Source organism: Equus przewalskii, chromosome 27, assembly GCF_037783145.1.
Source record: "Equus przewalskii isolate Varuska chromosome 27, EquPr2, whole genome shotgun sequence".
NCBI classification, from domain to species: domain Eukaryota; kingdom Metazoa; phylum Chordata; class Mammalia; order Perissodactyla; family Equidae; genus Equus; species Equus przewalskii.
Window position 1 is genome coordinate 20,216,087 of NC_091857.1, and position 26,494 is coordinate 20,242,580.

Consider the following 26,494-nt stretch of genomic DNA (forward strand, 5'->3'; position numbering starts at 1 on the left):
AGGGGAAGGGTATATGTTTATTGTGGTCTGCTGATTTAGCTTTTACACTTCTCTTTTGAAGAGGTCACAATTTCCATTAATTCAAAGTAGAAGCAAGAGATTGACATCAAAAATTGGTCATTGAGATTTTAGGATGATAAAATTAGATAAGATTTTCAGCTGGTGATTTAATAACCTTAGTTACAATTTAAGAGAAATAAGCATAGACAACGTGAATTGATCTACTAAAACAACAAAATCAAACCAAATGCTTGAGAAAGTACCATTTCAAGGCAAGGAGCTATATTTGGGTATCAAAAGAAAAAGGGAGGGGCTGGTTCCACTGCATAGTGGTTAAGTTCTGTGTGGCAGCCTGAGTTCTGTTCCTGGGTACAGACCTACTCCACTCTACTGCAGCCATGCTGTGGCAGGGACCCACATACGAAATAGAGGAAGACTGGTACAGATGTTAGCTCATGGCAAACCTTCCTCAAGCAAACAGAGGAAGATTGATAAAAGATGTTAGCTGAGGGAGAATCTTCCTCAGCAAAAAAAAAAAAAAGGAAAGGGAGAACAACACTCATCATTATGGATTTAACATCCATGTGAGTAAATGTGAAAATATGCTTCAGGCAACAGGAGATTAAATAAGTTTGAAATGTCATCTCAATTAGAGTCGGACTAGAGTTTTTAGTCTGCCAATAAGACTGTGGTGGTATAGACAATGGTTTGATTTTATCTTTTATTGAATGGCTGCCTGAAAGAGATTGTATTTGTTCCGTTGAAACCTATATCCCTATAGTAATCAATGATAAACACTTTTAACTTACTGACGTAGTATAAACTGATTCTGAACTGTATAATTTTGCAAATTGAGAACATTTTCCAGTGATAGGCTTTTATGATCAATTGAGTGTTGTTAGGACTCAAGCAATTTACTCAAAATACTGTTGTTTCTTAGATTCAAATAGTAGTTATTAGCACAAGCATATAAATGTACAGGGCTAGAAACACTGTAGGAAATATTTGTGCAATACATTTAATGAATGTCATGAGGTTATCCAAATGGTTGCAAGTGGAAGGTCTCAGCATGTCTATAGTTGCATGGAAAGGATTCAGTGATTAAGACGGTTGGCATTTTAAAACGGGTAGTGAATAATCTGAACTATCAAAATTAATTTTAAGTATTCTGATTGCTGTTGTTTTTAAATTTGGAAAGGAATATAGCTTGACCAAAAACAAATTAAAATTGTTGCCACAAAATGCATTTCCTTGTTTGTGTTAAAATATGCCATTAAAACAAATAGTCTTTACATGCCTACTGAGCTGATAAATCCCATCACACACTCATTTTTCCCTGTGACACATTTTTATGGCTGCTATTCTGACACTGTTAATAACTTGCATGATAATAATCGCATGATTTTTGTCCCCCCATCTCTATTGTGTTCAACCTTCCATTCTTCACAAGACAGCCCAGAAGAAAACACCGACGGGAGTCTAATTTTAACAGCAACTTGGATCTTGCTGTACAGAATTTGACTCGACCAAAACGGGTAATGTTAATGTGGTGTTTGGGTTAAAATGCAGTTTCAAAGCTCTGAATACTATTATTTTAACCTCAAAAATAATTCTTGGAACACTATTGAAAAAAATCTTAGAATGTAATGTTTGACATAAAAATAACCGAAAACATAAAGCATGCTATTGAGCTGCCCATCAAAAAGTCGTACACCTGTGAAAGTAAGAGCCTATGAAACTGTCGAGAGTAAATTTTTTAAAATAGTCCTGGTTCTTTATTTTATCATCTGTAATAGAAGAATTGCATGAACTTGTTCAAACTAATCATTTCAAATTAATAACCTACAACTCTAAGGTTAGGAAAGTAAACTTTGATCACATCTCCAAATTTATTAAATGATAATTTTGTCTCAGTAATTGCTGGTATAATATTATTCTAGTGTTGGCCAAAATTAAGTAAAACCTTACTTATGTGGCAGAAATTATATTAAATAATAAAATAATATATGAATATTAGTTATTGTAATGCTTACCACAATATATGATGTAGTTATTTTTAATCCTCATTTTACAGATAAAGAAACCAAAGCTCAAATAATAAGTGGTTTGCTAATAGTACAGATTTATTTTATTAAGTGGCAGAGGCAGGATTTGATACATTTTCTTGAAATATACTGCACTTCATTGCCTCTTTGATCTCAAATTAGTTTAACTTCTGACAACAATTATGTGTTTTTTTACCCAACCTATATTTATTTAGTGTGTACTGGGTGTTTGTTGTTTTCTTAGACTCTCAGGATACATTGGAGAACAAAATATATTACGTACTTCTTCTCATAGAATTGATGTTGGATTCGAACTAATAATTGGTAAATAAAAAAAATAAGATACCATCTTAAGAAGACTAAGAAAAAGGGCTCACATAAACAAGAATACAAGGAACGCTTTTCAGAAAGTGATATTTAAAGTGAGTCTTAAATGGTGAGACAGCCCTCATGAGACAGTTGGAAGGGTTACAAAGGCTTACCACATACTGTTGGATTCTTGGTAAGAAACAAAATAGAGAATGTGGTGGAAGTAATTTAATGAGACATAAAGTTTCCCCAAATTATTAAAAGATATCAACAAAATTAAGACACCCAATGGTAGAGCCGGCCCGGTGGCACAGCGGTTAAGTTCGCACGTTCTGCTTCTCTGAGGCCCGGGGTTCACCTGTTCAGATCCCGGGTGCAGACATGGCACCACTTGGCATGCCATGCTGTGGTAGGCATCCCACGTATAAAGTAGAGGAAGATGGGCACGATGGTAGCTCAGGGCCAGGCTTCCTCAGCAAAAAAAGGGGAGGACTGGCAGTAGTTAGCTCAGGGCTAATCTTCCTCAAAAAAAAAAAAAAAAAAAAAGACATCCAATGGCATCCATATAAAAAATGACTAAATAACTTTTAAAGAGATTTGCAATCCAAACACATACAAATAAAACTTTAGAGAAATTGCTACTGGAATACTACTTGGGAAACATATACATATGTAAACCAATATATATAGTAAATTGCTATGATCATTACGATGGTATAAATAATTAGAAGAATATTACAGTTTAAGTGAGATAAATTATATATTTAATTAAAATACAGGACAGTAAAAGTATACTCCTGAGGATGAGGATAATGGAATAAAGTATCCAAAGTTTAATACTGCACTTGAGAATATAGTAAAAGTACAAATTAAACATGTTGATCTGTTAAATCTGGGCTATTTAGGGATGATCCAGTTTCTAACAAAATCATATTAGTAATAGAACAACAAGATATTCTAAATTTGGATATGCCTGTTAATATGGTTTCAGAAACTTAATGCAAAAACTACATGGAGAATCATGGAGATGTAGCTTCAACATCATCAGATTCACATTCTTTTAAAAAATATACAGTATGTTTGCAAAAAAAGTGATCATATACTGGTCATAAAGCAAATCTCAACAGTTTTCATAAGGTCAAAATCACACAGCTTACATTTTGGCATACGAAACAATTAGTTTGAAATTAGCATCTGACATGTAACTAGAAAATACCCATAGTTTGGTAAATTAACAAAATACCCTAATTAAATAAACCATTAAAAAAAATCCTAATTGAAATTATGACATTTAACTGAATGACAAAAAAAGGAATACCTATCGACATGTGTGCAATGCTGCCAAAGTAAATTATGTTACTTTAGAGGCAAATTTAAATAAGAAAAATAGTTTTAAGTTCATGAGCTAATATTCATATTAAGAAGTTAGGAAAATTTGTGGAAGGAGGAAAATAAAAAGATCAAAACAAAAATTGATGAAATAGAGAGAACTGCACTGGAGCAAATGAAATCAAATGTTTGTTTTTAAAAATACTAAAATAATATACGTACCAAGCAAAAATAATGAAGACAAAGATACCAATTATCATCTCTTTGATTCAATATTGAGGATTCTAGGCAGTGTAGTGATGCAAGAAAAAGAAATGATGTTATAAAAATGGGAAAGGAAGAAATAAAGCTCCCATTTTTCATGAAGATGTAGAACATGAAGATGTGGAACACTTGAAAAATCTAAAGACAAATTTAGGGATATAAAACTGAGTTTAGAAATCGTATAGGATACAAGATCAAAATAGAAAATTCCACTGAGTTTCCATAAAACCACAAAGACTTGGGAATGTAAATGCATACAAATTCACATTTCAGGAAAATACATAAAACATCCAAAATATTCAACAAAATGTGCAAGATACATACAAGGAAAATTATAAGACACAAATGAGGGAAATTAAGAAAAAATATCTAGTTAATAAATATATCATGTATATGGAAGCCTGAATATTAGAATGATGCTCATTGTCACTAAACTAATCTAAGATTCAAGTCAATCATAACAAAAACTCTAATAAGTAGATTCTAAAGCATAGATGGGAAAAAAAGGAACAAGAACAACCAAAATATTCTTAAAGAATAGAAAACAGAAAAGAATTGCTCTTCCAGATATCAGGGATTACTATAAATCTGAAGTAATTAAGTGTGTAAATTAGGACATGAATAAATGAAAAAAAAATTAGTTGAATAGAGCAGTAGACAAAATATTTTTCAATAAATGATACTGAGGCTATTGAATATTCACATATAAAAAATAAACCCTGACTCCTCTCTTCTGCCCGAACATAATTCTAAGTGAATTGTTTGTCTAAATTCAAATTTAAATTGTACATGTAAATTGTATATCATAATATATAAAAATACATTCTTGACCTGTAGATCCTTTTAAACCAATACTCAAAAAATCACTTCCCACAAATGAAATGATTAATAAACTGAACTTTATTAATATCAAAAACATCAAAAGACCAAGAAGAAAGTGGAAATAAAAGCCATGCTTTTGAAAATGTATTTTTAACTTACTTGACTAAAATATCATCAACAAAATAGACAGATAGATAACAATATGAGGAAAATATCAAACTATAAAATCAGCAAGAGATGTTATCAGCCACTTTAAAAAGAGAACATCCCAAAGTCTGATATGAAAATTGCCTCACCATCATTATTTATCAGGAAAGTCAAAATTTGAAAAACGAGCCTACCCTGATGACTAAAATATCGAAGATTGAAAATCTAAATAATTCATGAAGATATGGATCAATGGATCTTTCGGTGCAACAGTTAATCGGTACAACTACTTGGTAAAAATAACTACTGACATTCAGGAATATCTACTGAAGTTGAACATGTGCATACTCTGACATGGATGCCCATTTGCACCAAAAAATATGTACAAGACAGTTCTGAAAACTTTAAGTAGCTAAACCTTAAAACAACACAAATGTCAATCAATGATATAATGTAAGAATGAATTGGGATATATTCATATAATGCAATTTTATTTAGCAATAAAAAATAAGGGACTCCTTCAAGCTGTATACAAAGATAAAATCTCACAGATGTAATCAATGAAGTCAGGCACAAAGAAATTCATTTCATGCTTTCCTTGATGTCCAGTTTATCAATAAGCAAAATTAAACTGTAATTTTAGGTGTAAATACATAGGTGAAAAAACTCGAAAGAAGAGCTACAGAGTAGTTACATAGAAGTTAGGATAGAGCGAAGGAGGAGCTTTGAGTTTCTGATAATGTTTTCTCTTTCCGTGTGGTAATTACAGAAGTGTTTAATAATAAATATATTAAGCTATACCTTAATATTTCATACTCTTTACCTTCACCATAAAAAGTCAAAAATTATCTATACTTAAGACAGAGAATAGAAGTGAGAAACTAGAGATAGTAGGTATAAAAAGATACATTGGAAGAAATATGCTGTTCACAAAAAAAGGGAAATGGCTGGCGGTAGGGGATATGTGAGTAAAGTTTTTGGGGATTTTTTTTCAAAATTATGGGAGGCATTACAAAATGGATATATAATCGTCAACATAGTAATATTTAGAATTTCTTAAAAATTTATAAACTGAGAATGATTAGTTATAATTACAGACAACAGAATCAGAAAGTTTATACATTTGCATAAGAGGATAGAAAGCCATAGGACGATATTCAATATCACTGTAGTAAAAAAGATCAAAAACAATATTGAAATTTCAAATATATGTTTATCCTACTACATTTACAAAAAGTAAAAAATATATATGTAATGTGTATATTGCGGGACAAGTGTATATTTTGAGGAGAAACTTTCTGATACACAGTTATTTATAGTAAAATATTGTTCAAAATTCTAGAAGAATATCTGATAAAAGTCCCCTAAAACTTTAAAATATGTGTTCTTTTAGAAATTCCACTTATAGGTATTTAATAAAAATGAATAACATTTCTATATTCATAATAATCATATGCAAAATTTTATGACAACATTGTTAACAGTTTCTGAAATAGAAAATAATTAAAGTTACTATCTATGGAAAATTGACCAAAATTATTATATTTATGGATATATGAAAAGGCACCTGATATAGTTAATTCTTACTTATAAAAGTAGTTTGCGAGAAAATATTTGGAATTCTCCTATTTTTTGAGTGGAGTACCTAATACACTTTCTAGTTACCCGCCTATCTTCCCACATATTTTCATAAAGAATTAAAAATAATAATGATAATGGACAATATTCATGTACTGCTTAATTCAGGTCAAACAGTTCAAAATTCTTAACATTTATGATCTTATTTAACCTTTACAAGCGCCTTGTGATAAAGATATTCTTCCAAAATCATCTGTGTTTTTTCAGATTCAAAAATGTATGACATAAAAGGTTAATTAACCTGCCCCTAACAATCCCTAAGTGGTAGAGTTGAATTTTAATTTAAGGATTTGCTTCAGCGTTTATACTCTTAAACAGTAAATTGAACTCTCCTCACTAGAAGGTATTGTCTTAAAGCAAATAAGGAAACAAACATAATCTCAATAGTTTCTGTTTTTCCATTCTGTCAGCTGTTAAGTCTCATAGATGCCTCTTTTCTGGAGAATTGTCCTCTGCTGAATGGAGCTGCCTCACGAGGGAAGTTCCACGCCCATGAGCAGCCCGCAGCCAATGGCTACCTGATGTGGGTTACAAAGGCTGGACCAGACCCTCAGCAGGGATAACTCTTTGGTACAGTTGATGCTCCAGAGGGGTCCCTCAGTGGATAGGGCCAAAGCTAGGCTTTATCTGACACCAAATCTTTGCTCAGCTCTGTCTTACTTTCCTGTTCTGGCCTACTTCCTCGCTGTAGGCGCTTCCTGAAGAACCCTCTCCCAACAAACTCTATGCACTTGGATCTTTGTCTTAGGCTCTGCTTCTATGGAATCTGACCCAAAACATTTAAACTTCTCACATCACATTTTCAAAATGTGGATACATAGAAAGTTGAGACAATCATGAAAATAAATGAAGTCGACTACAGATAATGGACTGGAGAATTGAGGCCATTTCAGAGAGGCAGCTGTTCTGGAAGAACGCAGCCAGGTGTGAGTTTATCATCCAGGCTCAATTTTCCCAGATATCTATTTTTGAGAGATTCAGAAAATATTTAATTTATGTGAAAAATGTGATGATTTTAAATTTGACAAATCCTGTAATTAAAAAAGTTATATTATTTGAGATAAAATATGTTTATAATCTCATATGGCATGCAGGATCCACTACCAGATTTCTGTATTTATAACTTTCTGTATTTCCTTCTTATAATCAGAAAATAAATTACAAAATCCAGACAATATTTTATATTTAAAGTCTCATCTGATCCGGTTGGGTTTTTATGTAGCAACTAATGTTTATTTAAATCTCTCAGCATTTTTATCTACTCATTTATAGCATTATATGTATTAATAATACTTAATAATGATTTTAGAAATTAATTTAGTAATTAATAATATCATTTAGACAAGAGAGATGAAACAGATACATTAACTAAATTTACTCTCGGGGTGACAATGGAAAGGTGGTGGATCAGACTATTAAAGATTACATTTAAACACTATTAAAGATTATGTTGCCTGTGATCAACAAAATTGATCAGTTTTTCTGTTCCACCTTGAAATGAAATGAAATTATGAATGAAAGTATCAATTAGAAAGGTTCCTTAAAGGATATTGAACTGGTATAGGACAACTTATACATTCACAGGAATAATCAGTTCCTTGTAAGAACACCTAATGAATCTATTGACTGTTGAATTGAATTGACCAATTTAAATAGTGGATTAGGCTTCAAAGAAATACTTCTTTGAAGGCCGATCACAAAGCCGAGACTTAAGGGGAGAAATGTCAAAGAATATTAGAGCCAAGTTTGAAAACTAATATACACAACAGAAGTACACATACGCACGGTTTCCAAACTGAGTTTTCTGTTTTCTTCTCTTATGCTTAACTTTGTTCACCACAAATCATTTCAAAATTCATGTTTAACATGAGAGTTTCACATTTCTGAATGTCTATAAAGCTGTTTCATAAAAATAACTGGTCGATAATGAAAAGATTTACATCAGAGACCATTAGGTTTGGGCGAATGAGCTGGCTGAGGAGACTCTTGAGGAATTAGTGACAGACAGTAAGTCTGAATCAGAAAAAAAAAAAGAAAATATAAGGTCTGCTAAAAAAATATAAAATAATCCATTAAATATTTATTAAATTAAAATAGAGAGAAAGAGCAGTGTTTCTCAAAATTGATCCCTGAACCAGCAGCATTGACGTTACCTGGGAACTTCTTAGAAATCCAAATTCTTGCAGCCCACCCCAAACTTATTGAAAATTAATCAGAGGGTGAGGCCCAGAAATTTGTTTTAATGCATCTTGCAAGTGATTCTGATCTACCCAAGAGTTTGAAAATGACTAACATATACAGTAAAATAGAGATTTTTGAGCATAGAACTCAGCATGACACTCAGCAAATTTTGCAAATTAGAAATTGTGTTTATTTTCATTTAAATGATATCTTAACTTACAGATCATCAGGTCTACAGATATTTGTCCCTACTAAACAATCTAAAAAGAACTAATGCATAATTCAAAGGGAAACTATTAATTTCCTAAAATAGATTGATGATTGATATGTTAATCAAGGTTTTGTTATAAGAGCAGAAAACACTCCAGGTATTTTAATAAAATGGGATTTATTCAGGAAATTTGTTGGTTTCAAAACAAGTGCAAAGGGATGGGGAACAGATATCACGAGGAATCATAGAAGAAGATCTGGAAGTATAGAAGTTACGAGAAACTACCAGTGGCCCAGCTGCCTGCATCACTTAAAAAGGCAATTCACTACAGATGTCCTGGAAGCTACTGCAAGCATCATTTCTTCCATCTGCCCAAGCCTTTAGCAATTTTTGAAGGTGTTGGAGAATAATAGCTTCTGCTTTTCTTCCAATTTCCAAATCTCACAAATGTGATTTGAATTTGGGATCCTGCAGTCAAGGGAGTCTGGGATACTAGATACACGAAAAGATATTAGAAGGCAATGGTAGGTTTTAACATGAAAAGAAAGCATCCTACACAATCAGTTTGTCTCTCTAGATGCTCAGCTTTCAAACACATCCTTCTATACACGTTAAAGTATAGAAACGATAATAACCAAAAGCATCATGTTTCCACTTTATATGATACAAACATCATTGTGCAAAAGAACAGATAATCGCCCTTCTCCCCAAAAGGGAAGACACAAAATCTGTCAATCACGGGAGCCATCTCTGGGTGCCCCAAAGAATCTTCTGCTTTCCAAAAATATACCTCCTTCCCACACAGCAGTCTCATTTCTTCATGATATTCAGGATCAATCACCACAGCCATTGGTTATGCTTCAGTGGCATAAGGAACCCCCAATGGCCAGATGGTATGAAGAGATCAAAATGGACAGGAAGTAGTATTAATCTCTAGTTCACTGGAATCATTGCTGTGTTCCACAGTGGAAGAGCTACTATCTTGGAGAAAACATTTAAATCATAGGAAGGCAAAAGTGGGGGAATAAGAATTAAGGAAAATTAAGAGTGTAATTAAGGGTTGCAGTGAGAGAGCATTCTGCTTGCATCTATTGGTTCTTATATCTGAGTTCTGGCTTTGAAAAAAGTACTATATTTTAGACTCATATGTCAATATTCTGTTACAACTCTTTCTAGATGATATGTATACAGAAAGACCATTAACCACCACAAGGTGTTGTTCATTGCCTCTTTTGCTGTACAATTATTGACTTGTCAAAAGCAATGTTGTGGGCCAGCCGGTGGCACAGCAGTTAAATGAGCACATTCCACTTCTCGGCGGCCCGGGGCTCGCCGGCCGGGATCCCAGGGGTGGACGTGGCACCACTTGGCACGCCATGCTGTGGTAGGCATCCCACACATAAAGTAGAGGAAGATGGGCACGGATGTTAGCTCAGGGCCAGGCTTCCTCAGCAAAACAGAGGGGGACTGGCAGTAGTTAGCTCAGGGCTAAACTTCCTCAAAAAAAAAAGCAATGTTGTGTGAGGTAGCAAGAGAATGAATAAGATATTCTCTAAATCCACATGTGACAATGTGGACAGAAGATCAGAAGCAAGGAAGGTAAGTCCATATTAAGATTAATTCACTTTTCTAATAAAGAAAAATATGCTCGCTTTGTCAATTTTGCAAGAGATGCAATGTAATCAACCAGCTACAAGGTAGCTAGTTTGTTCTCTCCTGGAGAGATGGCATATTAGTGGCTCAGCACTGGTCTCTACCATTGACAGGGTACTCAGAAATGGTGACAGATATTGTGGCTAGATATGACTTAATGAACAAGTATGGTCTGGTTGAGAAAACAAGCTAACAATTATACAAAGACTGAATATTCAGTTCTCCTGATTACCAAGATGCTCCTCTATAGTAGGTAAACTTTGGTGTACATTCAAATAGGACACAAAATATGCTCGAAATACCTATGTTACTATTGACATAAAACTGTCACTAATCTTCAAGTCAACGAGTCCATGACCATACATCAAACAATTACTGGCTATAAATAAATGTATATTTTATCTCTGGTTATATTCTATACTAAGGAAGGCACGCACCAACATCTACTTTGACATTCTAATCATTGGGAGGATTTTTCCATTGTTTCCAACATAACCATATAAATACTGGGTTACCATGCATCATCAGACCTCTTTAACTGGTACCAGAATCTTCCAGAAGACAAGATTGAAAAATGTTTTGTATTATTTTTCCTTAAATTTCTTTGGAAATATCCATAAGTCCAGAAGAGAGGTTTGGATGGAGAAATCTAAATATATCATAAGCACCTTCCATGCAGTTGAAATCATTGTCAAAAATTATAAAAGGTCTGAGATTTTTAAAGTACTTGCAAGCCAACAAGTTAGGCTGCCATGGTTTCATGGATGCTGGTAGTTGACAAAAGATTCCTGAGTTTGACAGAGATGAAGAGAAGTTTACTCCTCATGGAAATGGTAGTAGCCAGATCATCAGCAATTTTTACCAACCTCCCAAGGCCAAATTTCCATAGGGCAAGGTAAAGAGAGTCCAATGACAACAGCAGCCGTGTTGTGTTGCATTATAAAAGAAGAACTTGAGCTTAGGAAACCTGGATCTTTTAAAATGGGCAGGAAACATGCCTTTCTTTGCTCTTGAAGAATATATTCTATTTACTATACTAGACAATAATTATACTTTCTTTTGCTGTGGAGAGATTAATTGAAATATATATGTATGACAAAATTGTATCTAGAATATACAGAAAACAATATGACTCAAGTAGACAAAGAGTTGAGTTAAAATATGGGCAAAAGTTTTGAAGAGACACTTCACTAAGTATACAGAAATATCTTATAAGCACATAAAAGTATGCTCATTACCTTTAATCATCAGGAAAATGCCAATTAAATTACAATAAGCTTCCTCTACACCCAAAGGGTATATAATATTTAAGAGACTGAAAGTACCTATTCTTGGCAAGGATATGGGATGATTTTTTTCTTCACACATTGCTGGTGGAATTGTAAAAATATACAACCACTTTGGAAAGACTTTGGGGTTTCTTATAAATATAATTTATTTTAGAGGATGAATTTTTAAAATTACTTTTCTGAGGTCACATTGGTTTATAACATTGTGTAAATTTCAAGTGTACATTATTATACTTCAGCTTCACCGCCAGAAGTCTAGTTTTCCATCCATTACCATACATATTTCCCTGGCACATACAATTTTATTTTTAATATACAAATCATCAATGCCACTCTCAGGTATTTATGTGGTACCTTACCTGTTTATCGTTTTTATCCTGTTACCAGAATGTAAACACTGTAACAAATATTCAAATTAAATTTCTAAATCAGTGGCTTCCAACTCTGGCTGCATTAATATCTGGATATTTAACTGTTTATATATATAATATGTATATATGATACACATATTGTTAACTATATAATCAACTATCTGGACTTTTTTTTACATACCTTTACCCTTTGTCATCACACACACACACACACACACACACACACACTCACACACACAGGCCAGTACTTAAGCCTCACTCCAAATAGAATCAGAATCTGTAGGGCTGGGTCTGAGGATCACTGCACCAGATGAAGCAAAGCCCATAGGAGCTCAAAACTATGTCAGCCATTGTCACAAGTGTCAGGATTCCCAGTTGCTTTAATTGTTTGAAGGAACAATTAAACAGAAATACAAACTCATTGAGGCATACTTTGTAAGTAAATCTTAAAATCATTGGTGCCAAATGTCTCCACGACCAAAGTCAGAAATTATTTCTATCCATAAAATATTAGAAATATTACAAATAAAGAAAACCAGTATATGATAATTGGGTTTGAAATCTAATTCCTTCATTGGCCAGCTGTGTATCTTTGAAAAACTTAATTATAAATTCCATTCCACATGTAAAAAAACTGCCACCTAAGGACCATCTTGGAATTTCCATATAATCAGCATAAACCACTTGGAAGAGTACTTGGCACCTGAGCTTTCAATGTGTTAGGTATAATACTATTAGTACCTAATATCAGTAGTAATATGTATATTTTTGTCTTTGATTTTTATCTTCCTGCCAATATCAAGATAGTGTCTTGTAATGGATCTATAGTCATGGTATCTATTTTGTTTTTAATTCTGATTCTTCCAGCTGATATTTTCCACAAGAGTAATTAAATTGATTTTGTATAAATATTTTATTTTTTTTTTTATTTTTGGTGAGGAAGATTGGCTCTGAGCTAACATCTGTTGCTGATCTTCCTCTTTTTTTTCTTTCTTTCCCCCAAACCTCAGTACTTAGTTGTATATCTTAGTTGTAGATCATTCTAGTTCCTCTATGTGGGTTGCCACCCACCACAGCATGGTTTGATGAACCATGTCCGTATGCCCGTGCCCAGGATCCGAACTGGCAAACCACAGGCCACAGAAGCAGAGCTTGAGAACACAACCACTTGGCCACAGGGCTAGCCTCCAATATTTTTATTTTTTAAATAAGATGGTGATATAGCCTGATAAAACAATGAGACCCTGTAGCCAGTTGAGAGAATTAAATAGGAGCTAACTGATGAAGATTTAATTATTAATATGTATTAACAAAGCCAAATTAACCAAACTTTGTCTTGATATTGCAAAATGAGAATGGTAGTTTTAATCTGTTTCCATGATTTTATCTTGTATTTACAGCATCTGTATTTCACAGTTGTTTCCAGCTGCATGACAGAGGCCTGAATTACATCTTCACTAAGTGATTTCCAGGTGTAAGGCTAAATGATTTCTGAAATATAAGTTCATGTATGTATGTGTGTGTGTTTGTATGAATGGCCAAAATTAGTTATTACATCACTGACCAATTTTACTTAGCAACTGTACTTAACTGTACGTGAAAAGATATTAGATTTTTAATTTAAAAGCTATAGACAATCCAACTATGCAACTCTCATTAGAATCAGGGACCTGATAATTTTCCTCTCAACACTGATTTTTTTTGGTATGTTAAGCTGTTTGTTCATGTGGTTAGAACAATAAAAAAAAAATTAGTTGCAGTGGGTAAAATGTATTTCAGACCATACATATCACCAACTTCCATTTGCCACTACTGACATTTAGATTATGAGCAGCAATTAAATTTCCAATTTGATTTTTGCAGTCTAAGTTAAAATGATCTTTGATAATATAGAAGTGAGAAAATATTCTCTACCTTTTTTAGAGTCCACATCAGATGATGGTTACACAAGCCACCAAATTTCCAAAAGCTAGTATTGTTACTTATTGTAACCCGTATAAATATGTTTTTATACCTGTAGCATCACATGCAAAGATTTACACTGTTTTTCTTTTTAGTTATATATCTCCCAAATAATCTTGCATCATGATAATTGATATTTTTGTTGCTTCTGCCATATTTAACGTTGGTCCTGGATATCATGGAAAATACAAGGAATACCACAAACAAGTTAGAAATAGAGTTATTTGAGACCTTGTACCAATATCTTCAATATTAAGTATTATGTGTCTGTAGGAACTATCTATTCAGAAGCAAGAGAAACTATACAGTTCATACAGTCTTACAGAATCTTTTAGAGTGAAAGAATGCCTGCTGCCCTCTTCAGTAATCTCCTACCACCTGATACAAATGGGTATCAATTTTTAGGTCGCATCTTTTTCCATGACTCCCAGCAATGTTTCCTTATGACATCAGAGCTAAATCCAGCATACACTTTTAGGCTATGGTATGGATGCTAGTCTGAAAGAGATGAAAACTCACTGTAGAGATTCAGTCAGAAGTGTGATGTGTTCAAAAAGATATGTACATCTCTATGTTCATCGCAGCATTATTCACAATAGCCAAGACTTGGAAGCAACCTAAGTGCCCACCATAGATGAGTGGATAAAGAAGACGTGGTATTTATATACAGTGGAATGTCACTCAGCCATAAAAAAGACAAAATCGTGCCATTTGTGACAACTTGAATGGACCTTGAGGATATTATCCTAAGTGAAATAAGTCAGATAGGGAAAGACAAATACCACATGATTTCACTCATATGTGGAAGATTAACAAACACATAGATATGGAGAAGAGATTGGTGGCTATGAGAGGGGACAGAGGTGGGGGGAAGGTAAGAGTGGTAAAGGGGCACATATAAATGGTGACGGATAGAAACTAGACTTTTGGTAGTAAACACTGGGCAGTCTATACAGAGCTGAAATATAATGATGTACAATGTAACATTTATACAATGTTATAAACCAGTGTGACCTCAATAAAATAATCTTTAAAAACTTGAAAAAACAATATATCAGTCAGAAGCCCATCGCAATGTTCTAGGTAAGAGGTAATGTGGTTAAGGTGATAACAATGGGAAGAGAAACTGTTTGGATTGAGGTTATAAATATTCTAAGTTTTAGCCAAAAGAATTTGATTATGCTGGATATAGGATGAGAGCACAAGAGAAAGAGTCAAATCCAACTCAAAGTTTTTAGTCTAAAGGGTACATAAAATGAAGGGACACTGTGGGCAAAACTAATTTTTTGGAAAAAGTGAAAATCAAGAATTAGGTTTGGTTATTTCAATTTGCAGATGCTAATTAGATTTCCAAGAGTGGAATTTCAGATGGCAGTTAAATATGTGAGGGTCAATATCTGGAGGAAAGTATGAGAGATTTTATGTATTTGGCGACTGAATTAACCCTCAAATCTCTGTGTCTTAACATAACAATGTTTCTTAATTCACAGTTCAGAATCTGTTGCAGACTCTCCAAGAAACGGACCGGGTGTTCTTGTCCCTGTCATTTTGTGATGCCATTGTCTTAAACACACGGCCTATGTAGCCATCACAAAGAGTAATAGAAAATATAGAATATCACGTGTAGGGGTCATTATTCCTATACCTGCAGAGTTCCATATACTTCTTCCCACATAATATTGACCAGCATGCAATCATCTGGCACTAAACTAATTTCAGAGGAAAGCTGAGAAAGGGGTTTATGCTGTCTTCTCACGAATAGCAAGTGACCAGTAAATACTCTGCATCTGACACATTCTATTAAGTAGAATGAAGGATCTCTTGACAGAATTGCACTTCATTGTGGGTAGATGGTTCTTATTTACTCTGTACAGAGAGATTTCTTTTGACACAGGTGATATTGTGGGCAGAGTTATCTTGTGCCATAGAACACAATTAGGCAAGGCTATCTCATGCCATAAGAAGCCTTGGAAACGGAGTTGGGAAAAGTATCTTGTGCCATAACAAAGGGATAATTGGACGGGAATATCTTGTACCACAAGGGGGCTTTGGACAGAGGCAATTTGTTATAAATGCTTGTGTTTCCTTAATTGGGAGAATCAACTGTGTTGAATGTTGCTCACAGGCTAAGTAAGATGACTTCTGAGAAATGATCATTGGATTCAACATTTAGAGGTTAACTGTTCTTTGAGAAGAATGATGGAGACAAAAGCCTGTTCAGAGTGGATTCAGAAGAGAATAGAAATATTATAGCTGTAAAAATCAGCAGAGAAATGAGTCAGTAGGCAAGAGGAGTCAATGAGTCAATAGGAGAAGATGTAGGGTCATCAGAGGGACTTGCTTTTTCTTCTTGTTTTGTCATGTATTGGCTTGTGCAATTACAGGACTGATTCCATAAAGATGAAATAGTCAATCACAAAGAAGTAAACAGGAACAACTGCGTAAGTAATGTGATCAAATAATCAAACAAGCATTGGATCAAGTACACAAGAGCACCTGGCCTTACACAGGACAGTAGATGTCTCATCATTCCATCAAGAGGGGAGGAAGACAGCTAAGAATTCTGGTAGTTTTGCCTGTTTCATTTTGGATATATTTTTATCCAAAAACCTTTGGGATTCAAATACCGGAAAACTAGAGGGGATGCACTGGAACATCATGAGTGAAAGTGGAGTGTGGGATACTGGGCACTATGAATGTTGTTATTACTGATAATGACAAAATCTAGGGTTTCACCATGGAATAATGGCTGAATAGACAAGAGGAAAAGATGTTTAGAGAGGAATTCAAGGATTTGAGGATGCATAATCTGTGTAGCTATATCAAACATAGCTTTATTTACTTTTATATTTCTCAGAGTAGATATCCTCCAAGAAGATTCGAGTCTCTCATAAAAATAGACCAAAGTGATCAACTTGGACCCCTAAAGCATAAACTAGATATTGCAAAATCTTGCTTAACAACTTTAAAGAAAATATTCCTGTTGTTCTGTCTCAAAATAAAGATAGACAATTCAAGTTTAGTTAAATGAAAACTAAAATTAAGCTTATGAAGTTTGACATCCTAATTATTTCTATTTATCATTAGTAATTACATGAAAATTAAATGTAAAAATTAATTCATTACTCTTGTCCTCAATGCATACACATCTATCAATCAGAAAGGCAAAAAGTGGTGCAATAAAAATTTTGCAAGAAGAAAATTTTAAACTGAATAAGATTAAAGACCAATGCCACATAAGTATGCCATTATAAAACAGAATCTAATATAAAACAAAATTTTATTTTTTGAGGAATATTAGTTTGACCCAAAACCTCACATTTAATTAAATTACTAAGCCCCATTTTTATTTTTTATCAATTTTGATGATATAAATATATAGGTGCTTAAGTTTTTAACAAAAAACTTCAATGTCATATTTTAAACACCTTTAATAAAGAAGTAAATGTAATGTCAAATTAATACCAATTTATGACCTAATCTGTATAATTATTAAAACATAGCTCAGGAAATAATATGAAGACCTGAGCAAATAGAAGTCCAAAATTTTTTATATAATTGAGTCTTTCTTAAACTGCACTCCAAAATATAACAGGACAAAGGAAGAAAGAAGAGAGGAAGAGAAGGAGGAAGAGAGAGAGAGAGACTGAAAAAAAATACCCAAGAATATTTTTTCCAATTCCAGGAGAAATGATGCTACAGTACAATATACACTTAAAATTGAAGGAACGAAAGCTCAGTTCACTGTGTTCCCGCAACTCTTCTTTCTGGAGTCCTGCCAAATGTCAGTATCAAGGTGGCTATTTACATATAGTGCCATAACATGGTGAGCTTAAAGGTTAAAGTCTGTAGTGGAAAGAAGTTCGCTAAAAAGGCCACCCTTTAGAAATAGGAATGTCTTTTCACAAGTAATGTTAAATGGGGAATTAAGGCAATGACCCAAATATTAAAGTAAAACAAACTCTATGAATCTGAGAGAAAAATAGAACTTCGAGGCTTAAATCATCACAAATTACTGTCTACATTCATCAAATTAAAGGGGTGATTGCTCAGCAAGCACTTTAAATGGGCTACGTATCCTCCAACTGAAGTCATTTCCCTATGCAGACACTGATTTACTGACTTTTGTTTTGTTCTTTCCAAAATCTCAGTAATTCATTTCTTCTAATAATGCGTTAATTTTGATATCAATATAGGAACCAATTTTATAGTTAGTCTATACTAAGTAGTTGTGCTGATTTTAATTTTTTTTGAAATGCATACATTATAAGGGTCAGACAAATAAACTTGTATTGCAGGTACAATAGGTACAAAGGTATAAATTGCATAATAAAATTTTATTCATTCGAGTTATCTAAAACATGTAAATTGGAAGCACATGACCCCTACAATGCTACATACCCATTTTTTCCTAAACTCCTTTGAGACCAATGCTACAGGCTGGCCTAGTGGTGTAGTGGTTAAGTTTGTGTGCTCCACTGTGGTGGCCTGGGGTTCATGGGTTTAGAATCTAGGCACGGACCTAGCACCACTCATTAAGCCATGTTATGGTGGCATCTCACATAAAATAGAGGAAGATTGGCACAGATGTTAGCTCAGGGCCAATCTTCCTCACAAAAATAAATAAATGACTAAAACCAATGCTGTCGGAGCCAACTAACTCAAGTATGTGACAACCATCAAAGGGCCCTAACAATTAACGTGCGCTGGTAGCCTGGACAACTTTCCGCTTCAAATTTTTTCCTTCCTTCCTTCCCTCTCCCTCCCTCCTCTAGCTCTCATTCTCTCTCTCTCATAGTTCTTGCTTTACTATAGGACAACAATGGAAATTAGGACATTGTAAAGGCTCTAAGAAACATTCACTAAAAATGGGATACTCTCTTGGAGTTTTGACTGTTTAAGCCTAACCTAAGTTATACAACTTTTTTTTTTAAAAAAAAGGAAGTTCATATTTTAAATAAGATGACAATTTTAAAGTGAAATTTAAAAGAAAATATAACGAGAATACTACAAGAACTGAAGCATTGTAGAAGAAGAAAACAAATGAAAGATATCTTAACTATGTGAGCCTGAGTGTTGCCTGGGTATGCGGCACGAGTGCAGATAGGAACCAGAATGCCACACCTAGGAAGTGTTTGGAAAATGTCCTACAGGAGAGATTGTTACACTTGTAAGACTAATTGAGCATGTCTAGGAGATAAACTTCTTCCATCTCCCAATCTCTCCAAGGAAGCTTGAGCAACCGACAGTCACATTCCTCTGAAGGCATACAAAGTGGCACTGAGGGAAAAGGCATAACTAAACATATCCCCTGTTCCAGACAGTTGAATTAGAGAGAATGAGAGTCGTAGAAATGCAAGACACTTTCGTTGTAGATTTGGCAGCATGATTAATACCAGCATTATGTAAGGGGTTTTGGTGACCTGTAGGGAACTGGGATGATGAAGTGAAGAAATGTAGGGGACAGGATAGGTCAAATCCAAGTACAATTTGTAATTCCCCCAACCTCAAACACTTGCCAAATGACACTTCCGGAAGCTTTGTTTGACCTTTAAGTTGAATCCCACTGCAGACTACAGGAACACATCATATACCTCTTGTTCTAGATAAAAGATGTCAACTGGACACTGTGGTAAGGGAACCCGGAGGAAGGTAAAAAAAGATGAAAATTGAAAGTTTATGGGTCAGTCCCCTTTGTGTCTAAAATTATATTAATTTTGAATGTGAGTTTGAGAGGCTATGTATATTTGCTGTCAAGGATGGGAAAAATAATTTAAGTAGAATTAAAATAGCACTTGTATGAGAGCAGCTCAGAGGCACATCGACTGATGACAAGTACACAAGCAAAAGTTTGAGTTGGAATGAATTACTGGAAATCACATGAGATCTGCCTAATTTGTTAGATAATGTTACATCCAGTCCTTGAATTGTTATTGGAAAAAATTAAATCCGTATGATTTAGCAGGGAATGGCAGCGTCTCTATAGGTCGGAGAGAATAGTGATTGACTATTATTTTTCCCACTTATTAAGGTGCAATGTGGCCCCATGCCCCAATAGACTTCTACATTCCTACTATATATTCTTTCTGGAGCTCATTACTGGAAGAAGTAAATTTGGAATTGTCACACCGGTGGACCTATCAGGGTTCACACTGCAAGGCAACTTCTGTGTAGTTCCAGGAGGACTTAAGCAATGTATACAAGAGCCCTGGACTTGTCTGCAATCATTGTCATAGATCTGTGGATTTATGGATTAACTAAAAATCACGTCCAGAGCTCCTACCTCATAAGGGACTTTTAAATTGGGGAGGTTTGGGGAATTGTCTCTTGCCTTCATTCTCTATCTTGAATATCACTAGCCTTAAATTTTATGCAAATTATACACTTCGTAAGAGCAACTAGATGTTCAAAAATCATGCAAGCATATTCGATTTTACTATAACAGACAAGTTGCCCAAAATTGTGACGAGATACTAATTTTGATATTAGAGGTCACTTTACCAAATATGTAGATAATCTGACAATTATTTAACCAGTATTAGGGTAACTGCTGAGATTTCCATGAGTGTCCCTAAATTCACAGACTTAATAAATGGATAAAGTTGAACACTTGAGGTAAGGTGTTTTCTATCTCCAAAGTTATTCATATTCATACTGTATAGAGTGAAACTGAGGTTTAACAGGTAAAAGAATGTTTACCCAAAAGACTCTGTCAGGAAAATACACATCATTTGATCATATCTGTTAAATCTTACTGCTCAAAAATTGGAATACATCAAGCAACAAAGACAAACTTCTTTCTTTTCTAGGGGTCAGGGTTTAGTGGCTTGTTTGCATGTGATAAAAGGAGGAATAAACCAGTCTATCCAGCTATACTTAATTCAAATAGCGGTCGTGATCTGACTAATCCAAGGGAAATATAGGATATGCAAATTTTTTTCAATTGCTTCTTTGGTTGCTTTTCAATTGCTGTACGGCATACATGTAGACAGTATACAAACCTTATGTGTATGGTTTGGTGTTCGCTATATACCTGTGCAATCCCCCCACTTCCAACAAAAGATAGAATATTTTCAGCATTTCAGAATCCTGTCTCATGCTCCCTCTGTGGCACTATCAATTCCCCTGGTAAATATAATGACTATTTTTATTTCTATCACCAGAAATTAGCTTTGCCTGATCTGGAATTTCTTACTTATTTTATTCCACATGGTATTTGTGAGATCCATCAATGTTTTGCATGTAGCTATTTTTTCTATTTATCCTATTTTTTTCTATTTCTATTTCTATTTGCCTCTATTTTTGTATTTCTATTTAGATTCAGTGCTCTCACTGCTGAGGTCCAGATTCATTTCCCAGTCAGGGGACCACACTGCCCATCTGTTGGTTGTCATACTATGTCAGCTATGTGTTGCTGTGATGCTGAAAGCTCTGCCACTGGTATTTCAAATGCCAGCAGAGTCACCCGTGGTGGACAGGTTTCAGCGGAACATCCAGACCTATGCAGACTAGAAAGAAACAGTCACCCATTTCCAAAAAAATTGGCCATGAAAACCCTATGAATAGCAATGGAGCATTGTCTGACACAGAGCTGGAAGATGAGAAGATGGCACAAAAAGACAGGGCATGGTTCTGCTCTACTGTACACAGGGTCACTAGGAGTCAAAATCAACACGTTGGTTTTAACTTACATTTTCTAAAGAATAATTACACTGAAAGCAAGTTTATATTTATTGATCATTTAAATAGTACTTTTCTGTGAATTGTCTTTTTCTGTCTCGTTTTTATTATCTTTGTCTTTTTCTTTTGGACATAAGGATTTTTTTAATATATTTTTACACAGCATCGGATATATGTATTACCAAAAACTGCATGTGTTTTTCAGGAAGGGAATAACAATACCATGAATTGCTTTTTTATTCCTTTAATTGGGTATTTTCACTAACAGAAATTCTTAATTTGATTGTAATCCATTTGATTAATTATGTTTTTGTGGCTAATGCCTTTTACATTCTAATTAAGAAAACTTTATCCCAAGTTACCCCAAGTTTATAAAGATATTCTTTATGTTTATTTTTACAAGCTTTATTTTATTACATTTCGGATTTTCTTTACCAAACATTTGGAATTAATTTTTGTGTACAGTGTGAATTAAGGGTAAAAGTTCATATTTTTCAGTCAAAGACAGTCAATATATCCAGCACAAATTATTGAAAAGATCATATTTTCCCCAGTGAAATTAAGTAACTGTTGTAAATTAGGTGACTATAGTTTTGAACTTCTGTTTTTGGATTCTCTATTCTGTTCCATTGGTTAATTTGTCTATCCTTGAACCCATACTACATTGTTTTAATTATTATAGTTGCATTATTTGTCAGCAAGCCTGGTTGTGTAAATTCTGCAAATTTGTTTATGCTTACAATTATCATTCAGATTTTAGAATGTTTTTCACGTCTCAGCATTTTTTTTAGTTTCTATATTTTTATTGAACTGTTTTTTTCCAGTAGACAGACAATACAGATTAAACTCCATTCAGAGTTGGTTTTAAACTTTGTTCAGACTGGTGGGTTTATTTTTCCCATTAAACCTAAGCTATAGTCCATTCAGGATGTGACCATCTTGTGTTTCTCTTGAACATCTGGGATATTTGTGTGCTATGGATCCCGTCGTCTGTGTTACCAGTAGCTCATGGCTGCTGAAATTTTTGCTTAGCCTTCAGCCTCCTCACTACTTCTTTCTGCTGGAATTCTTGGTGTCTCACCTCGTATATAAGTAGTTTACATGTAAGCAAATATTTGAAGAGGGGTGAGCTAGCATAATTTGAGGTTAGTTTTATCAGTTTTCTCCTCTCCATGATTTTGTTTCTAGAATTAGCTGCTTTGGCTATCATGAACTCAAGTCTCAGTTTCCTCATTCCATTTCTCTCTTCTGCGTCTCAAGTTTCTCTCTTTTCTAGACTTTTCCATCGTTACACAGACATATATTAATGTCCCTTATAATGAAATATATACACACAATCACATCTGCACACATAAACGCACTTATGCAAAATCGCTCTCTTCTTTCACATTCCACTACAAGTATTTATTCATTTCCTTATTTATTTCATCCAAATCTCTTTGAAAGGACTATGTTATTCTCTCCAGTTTATCACCTCCTTTCTCTTCATAACTCATTCCATTCTACACCATTTCACTTAAATTGCTCTTATCAAGATCACTAATGACACTCCTATTGCCAAATTTCATGCTTGCTAGTCTGTCAACATCTTTATCAGCTTGTCAGCATCATTTGATGTAGTTTTCTATTTCCTCTATAACAAAACATTCTTCTTGTAGCTTCTGTTACTTTGATCTTATATATATCTTTAAAACATTTCTTTATCCCCTGGATGGGCAATTGACTTTAAAGATTAAAGAGTGAAAGGAGAGAGACATGTTAGGCAGCTATTAGAGTAATCTATAGGTGAGTGCAAATCCTTGGATATGAGTGCTAGAGAAGTATAGACAGATGAACATGCACAATGAAGACATATTTTCTGGGAGTGGCCCAGTGGCACAGCAGTTGAGTGTGCACATTCCACTTCGGAGGCCTGGGGTTTGCTGGTTTGGATCCCAGGTGCAGACTTGGCACCACTTGGCACGCCATGTGGTGGCAAGCGCCCCACATATAAAGTAGAGGAAGATGGGCATGGATGTTAGTTCACAGCCAGTGTTCCTCAGCAAAAAGAGGAGGACTGGCAGAAGCTAAATCAGGGCTAACCTCCCTCAAAAAAAAAAAATTTTTCTAATTAGAATCAATAGAAACTAAAGGCAATATGGACTGGGGAGTGAAAAGGAATGATATATCAAAATGGCTTAATTTTTAGGTATGACAATTGGCTGAAATGGGTTCAATTTAACAAAAATGGGTGTTTGGGAAAGGAACAAATCTGGGGAAAAATAAATTTCTCGTTTAAGTGTATCAAGTAGGTGATTGAATATACAAGACTCACGGATTTGAGATAAATTTGAAAGTCTTTGAAATACAATGTGAACCACAGGTAAGTACTTATAGAAAGAAAGTAGAAGGTAAAGAAAAGCGAAACAGGATTGAGTCCCTGCTTTTCTCAATATTTATAAACAGATCTCAGAGGGTGAAAGAGTTACTGAATTACTCTAGACTCCAGATGTATCATTCTCGGATCTGATATTCCATCCTCAGAAAGTACTGGGTTACCCGTGGACTGCAGTATTAAAACCTGACTCCTTTCACCTCTTCTCAACTTTATCTGAGAGATCATTTGAAAGCAAAGGGAAAGGCTCAAGGTATTGTCCAGCATTGTAGGACAATAGAAGTTATTTTGCCTCAAAGTACACAGGATCCGAAACTCTTCCCTGAGCTCCGTTGTACATTCCAGCACTGTCTTATCTATTGGCTCCACCCTGCCTTGCCTTGGCTACCACTGTTCCCCGATGTTGGAACTGATAGAAAATAGCGGAAAAGACAAGTCCTTGGGCAAATGATGAAACTGTGCAACGTATTTTAATGAATAACTCGTCTGTGAGCTTTAATTCTCTGTATAATCTGCTGAAGACAAAACTTTATCCCAAGTTCTACATTTATATCTATGAGCTTACTATCCTGTTCCATGCAGCAGGATTAGCAGGAAATGATATCCTCCTGGCTGTCATATCTCCTACAATTAGAGGTGTAAGACAAGGTATGGAAAAATGAAAGTACTACGTTTTCTCTACCTTTAATAAAAGAAAATGGTCATAAATAGAAGAAAGCCTCTGGACAAAGGGACAGGAGGAACGAGCAATCAGTGATGAAGATGATGAAGATGGAGAAGAAAGTTTTTCCTGGCTTAAAGAGATAGGTGTGCAAGACAAAATTTTAAAAAAAGCAGACATACTCTCTGTCAAGCTATGTAAAGAGAAACATGAATACAAAAGGATCACAGACCTGGGTCTGTTGTATTGGCGAATGGAATCCACGTCTTTGCTGTAAGAGTTTCATTGCTACCTTAGGTCCCTGACAGGACTTCCACCCACCTTCTTAATCCTTATGGCTTTCCAAGGTACCACAATGCAAATACTTAATGCATGCAGTATAAAGGAGAAGACACTAACTCTTTCTGGATGGGAGATCAGTTAGTTTGGAGATTACGGGTCCTATTGTGCCTCATTTTCTACCTTCTGTGACTGGGCTATTCAAATACTCACACAGTAGGTTGTTTTCTGAAGGACTATATAGACATGAGCCAACCGCTTTATTTAATATCTGCCTGCCCATGGATAAAGTACTGGATAAGGAGACTGTTCATGAGGAGCTTGCTAATTATGGACTACACCCTAAGACTGTGGACCAATTGAGTCAAATACTGTTACTGGGGAAATCATCTTTACGGTATGCGGAAATGAGTGACTACATTTATCGCTGGAGATCCTGAACACCAAAGCAAGCCTGAAAGGGAAAAAAACCTTCTAGCAAGGAAATTAAAGATTTTTATACCTTTGGTTTTAAAGTTCATTTTGGAAGCTAAACAAAGGGAAATATAAATATGTAAATTTTGTTTATAAACAGTAACTTTTTACATTAACTTTTATTACATGCACTAAGCAGTAGGATTAAGATTTTAAATCAACATTTTCTGTTTTTCCTATTAGATATTCACATATGAAGATAACTCAAAGTTAAAAAAAACTCACATAACTTGAACGAGACTTCTAGATCCCCGCCACTTAATTATAAACTGAGTAGAAAACTGAATTAATGTTTTGTCTTGCAAATGAGAAATTAAGGCTAACTTAGTAGCAATTATCTTATGTCACTGTTACTAATGGCATCAGGGCAAAACCATAGTACTTTAAAAATTTACTTAAGATTATTTGTAGGTTCTAGTTTTATAAAGATATAAAATAAACGCGGTCAATATCTACTAAGCTGATTTTTGGTGCTTCTATCTTAGCATCTTTCCTACAGATTTCCAATTTCTTTATTCTGAAATATATTAAATTTGTTTTATGATGCATGTTAGTTCAGATAAGGGTATTTTGCATTCCATATAGAATAGTGTTAAGAGTTCTGAAGTATGCTTAGCTGTCTTGGCAAAGCAGTATTTAATGTGCTTATAAGTATTTGTGTATGTATAGATATAATTCAAATTTTCTTAAATAAAAGTGCTTAGAAATTAAAAAAAAATGAAAACTACGGCAGGGGAGGCGCAACTTTGAGATCTTGGGAACAAGAAAAATAAAATATTTCAAGAACACATGAGCTATCTCTTGC

General features: G+C 34.4%; 1 pseudogene; it reads left to right on the forward strand.

Annotated features, from left to right (window-relative positions):
• LOC103565148 (protein downstream neighbor of Son-like) overlaps positions 1-25,655 on the forward strand; it is a 116,207-nt pseudogene extending 90,552 nt beyond the window's left edge.
• Positions 25,656-26,494: the final 839 nt, after the last annotated feature.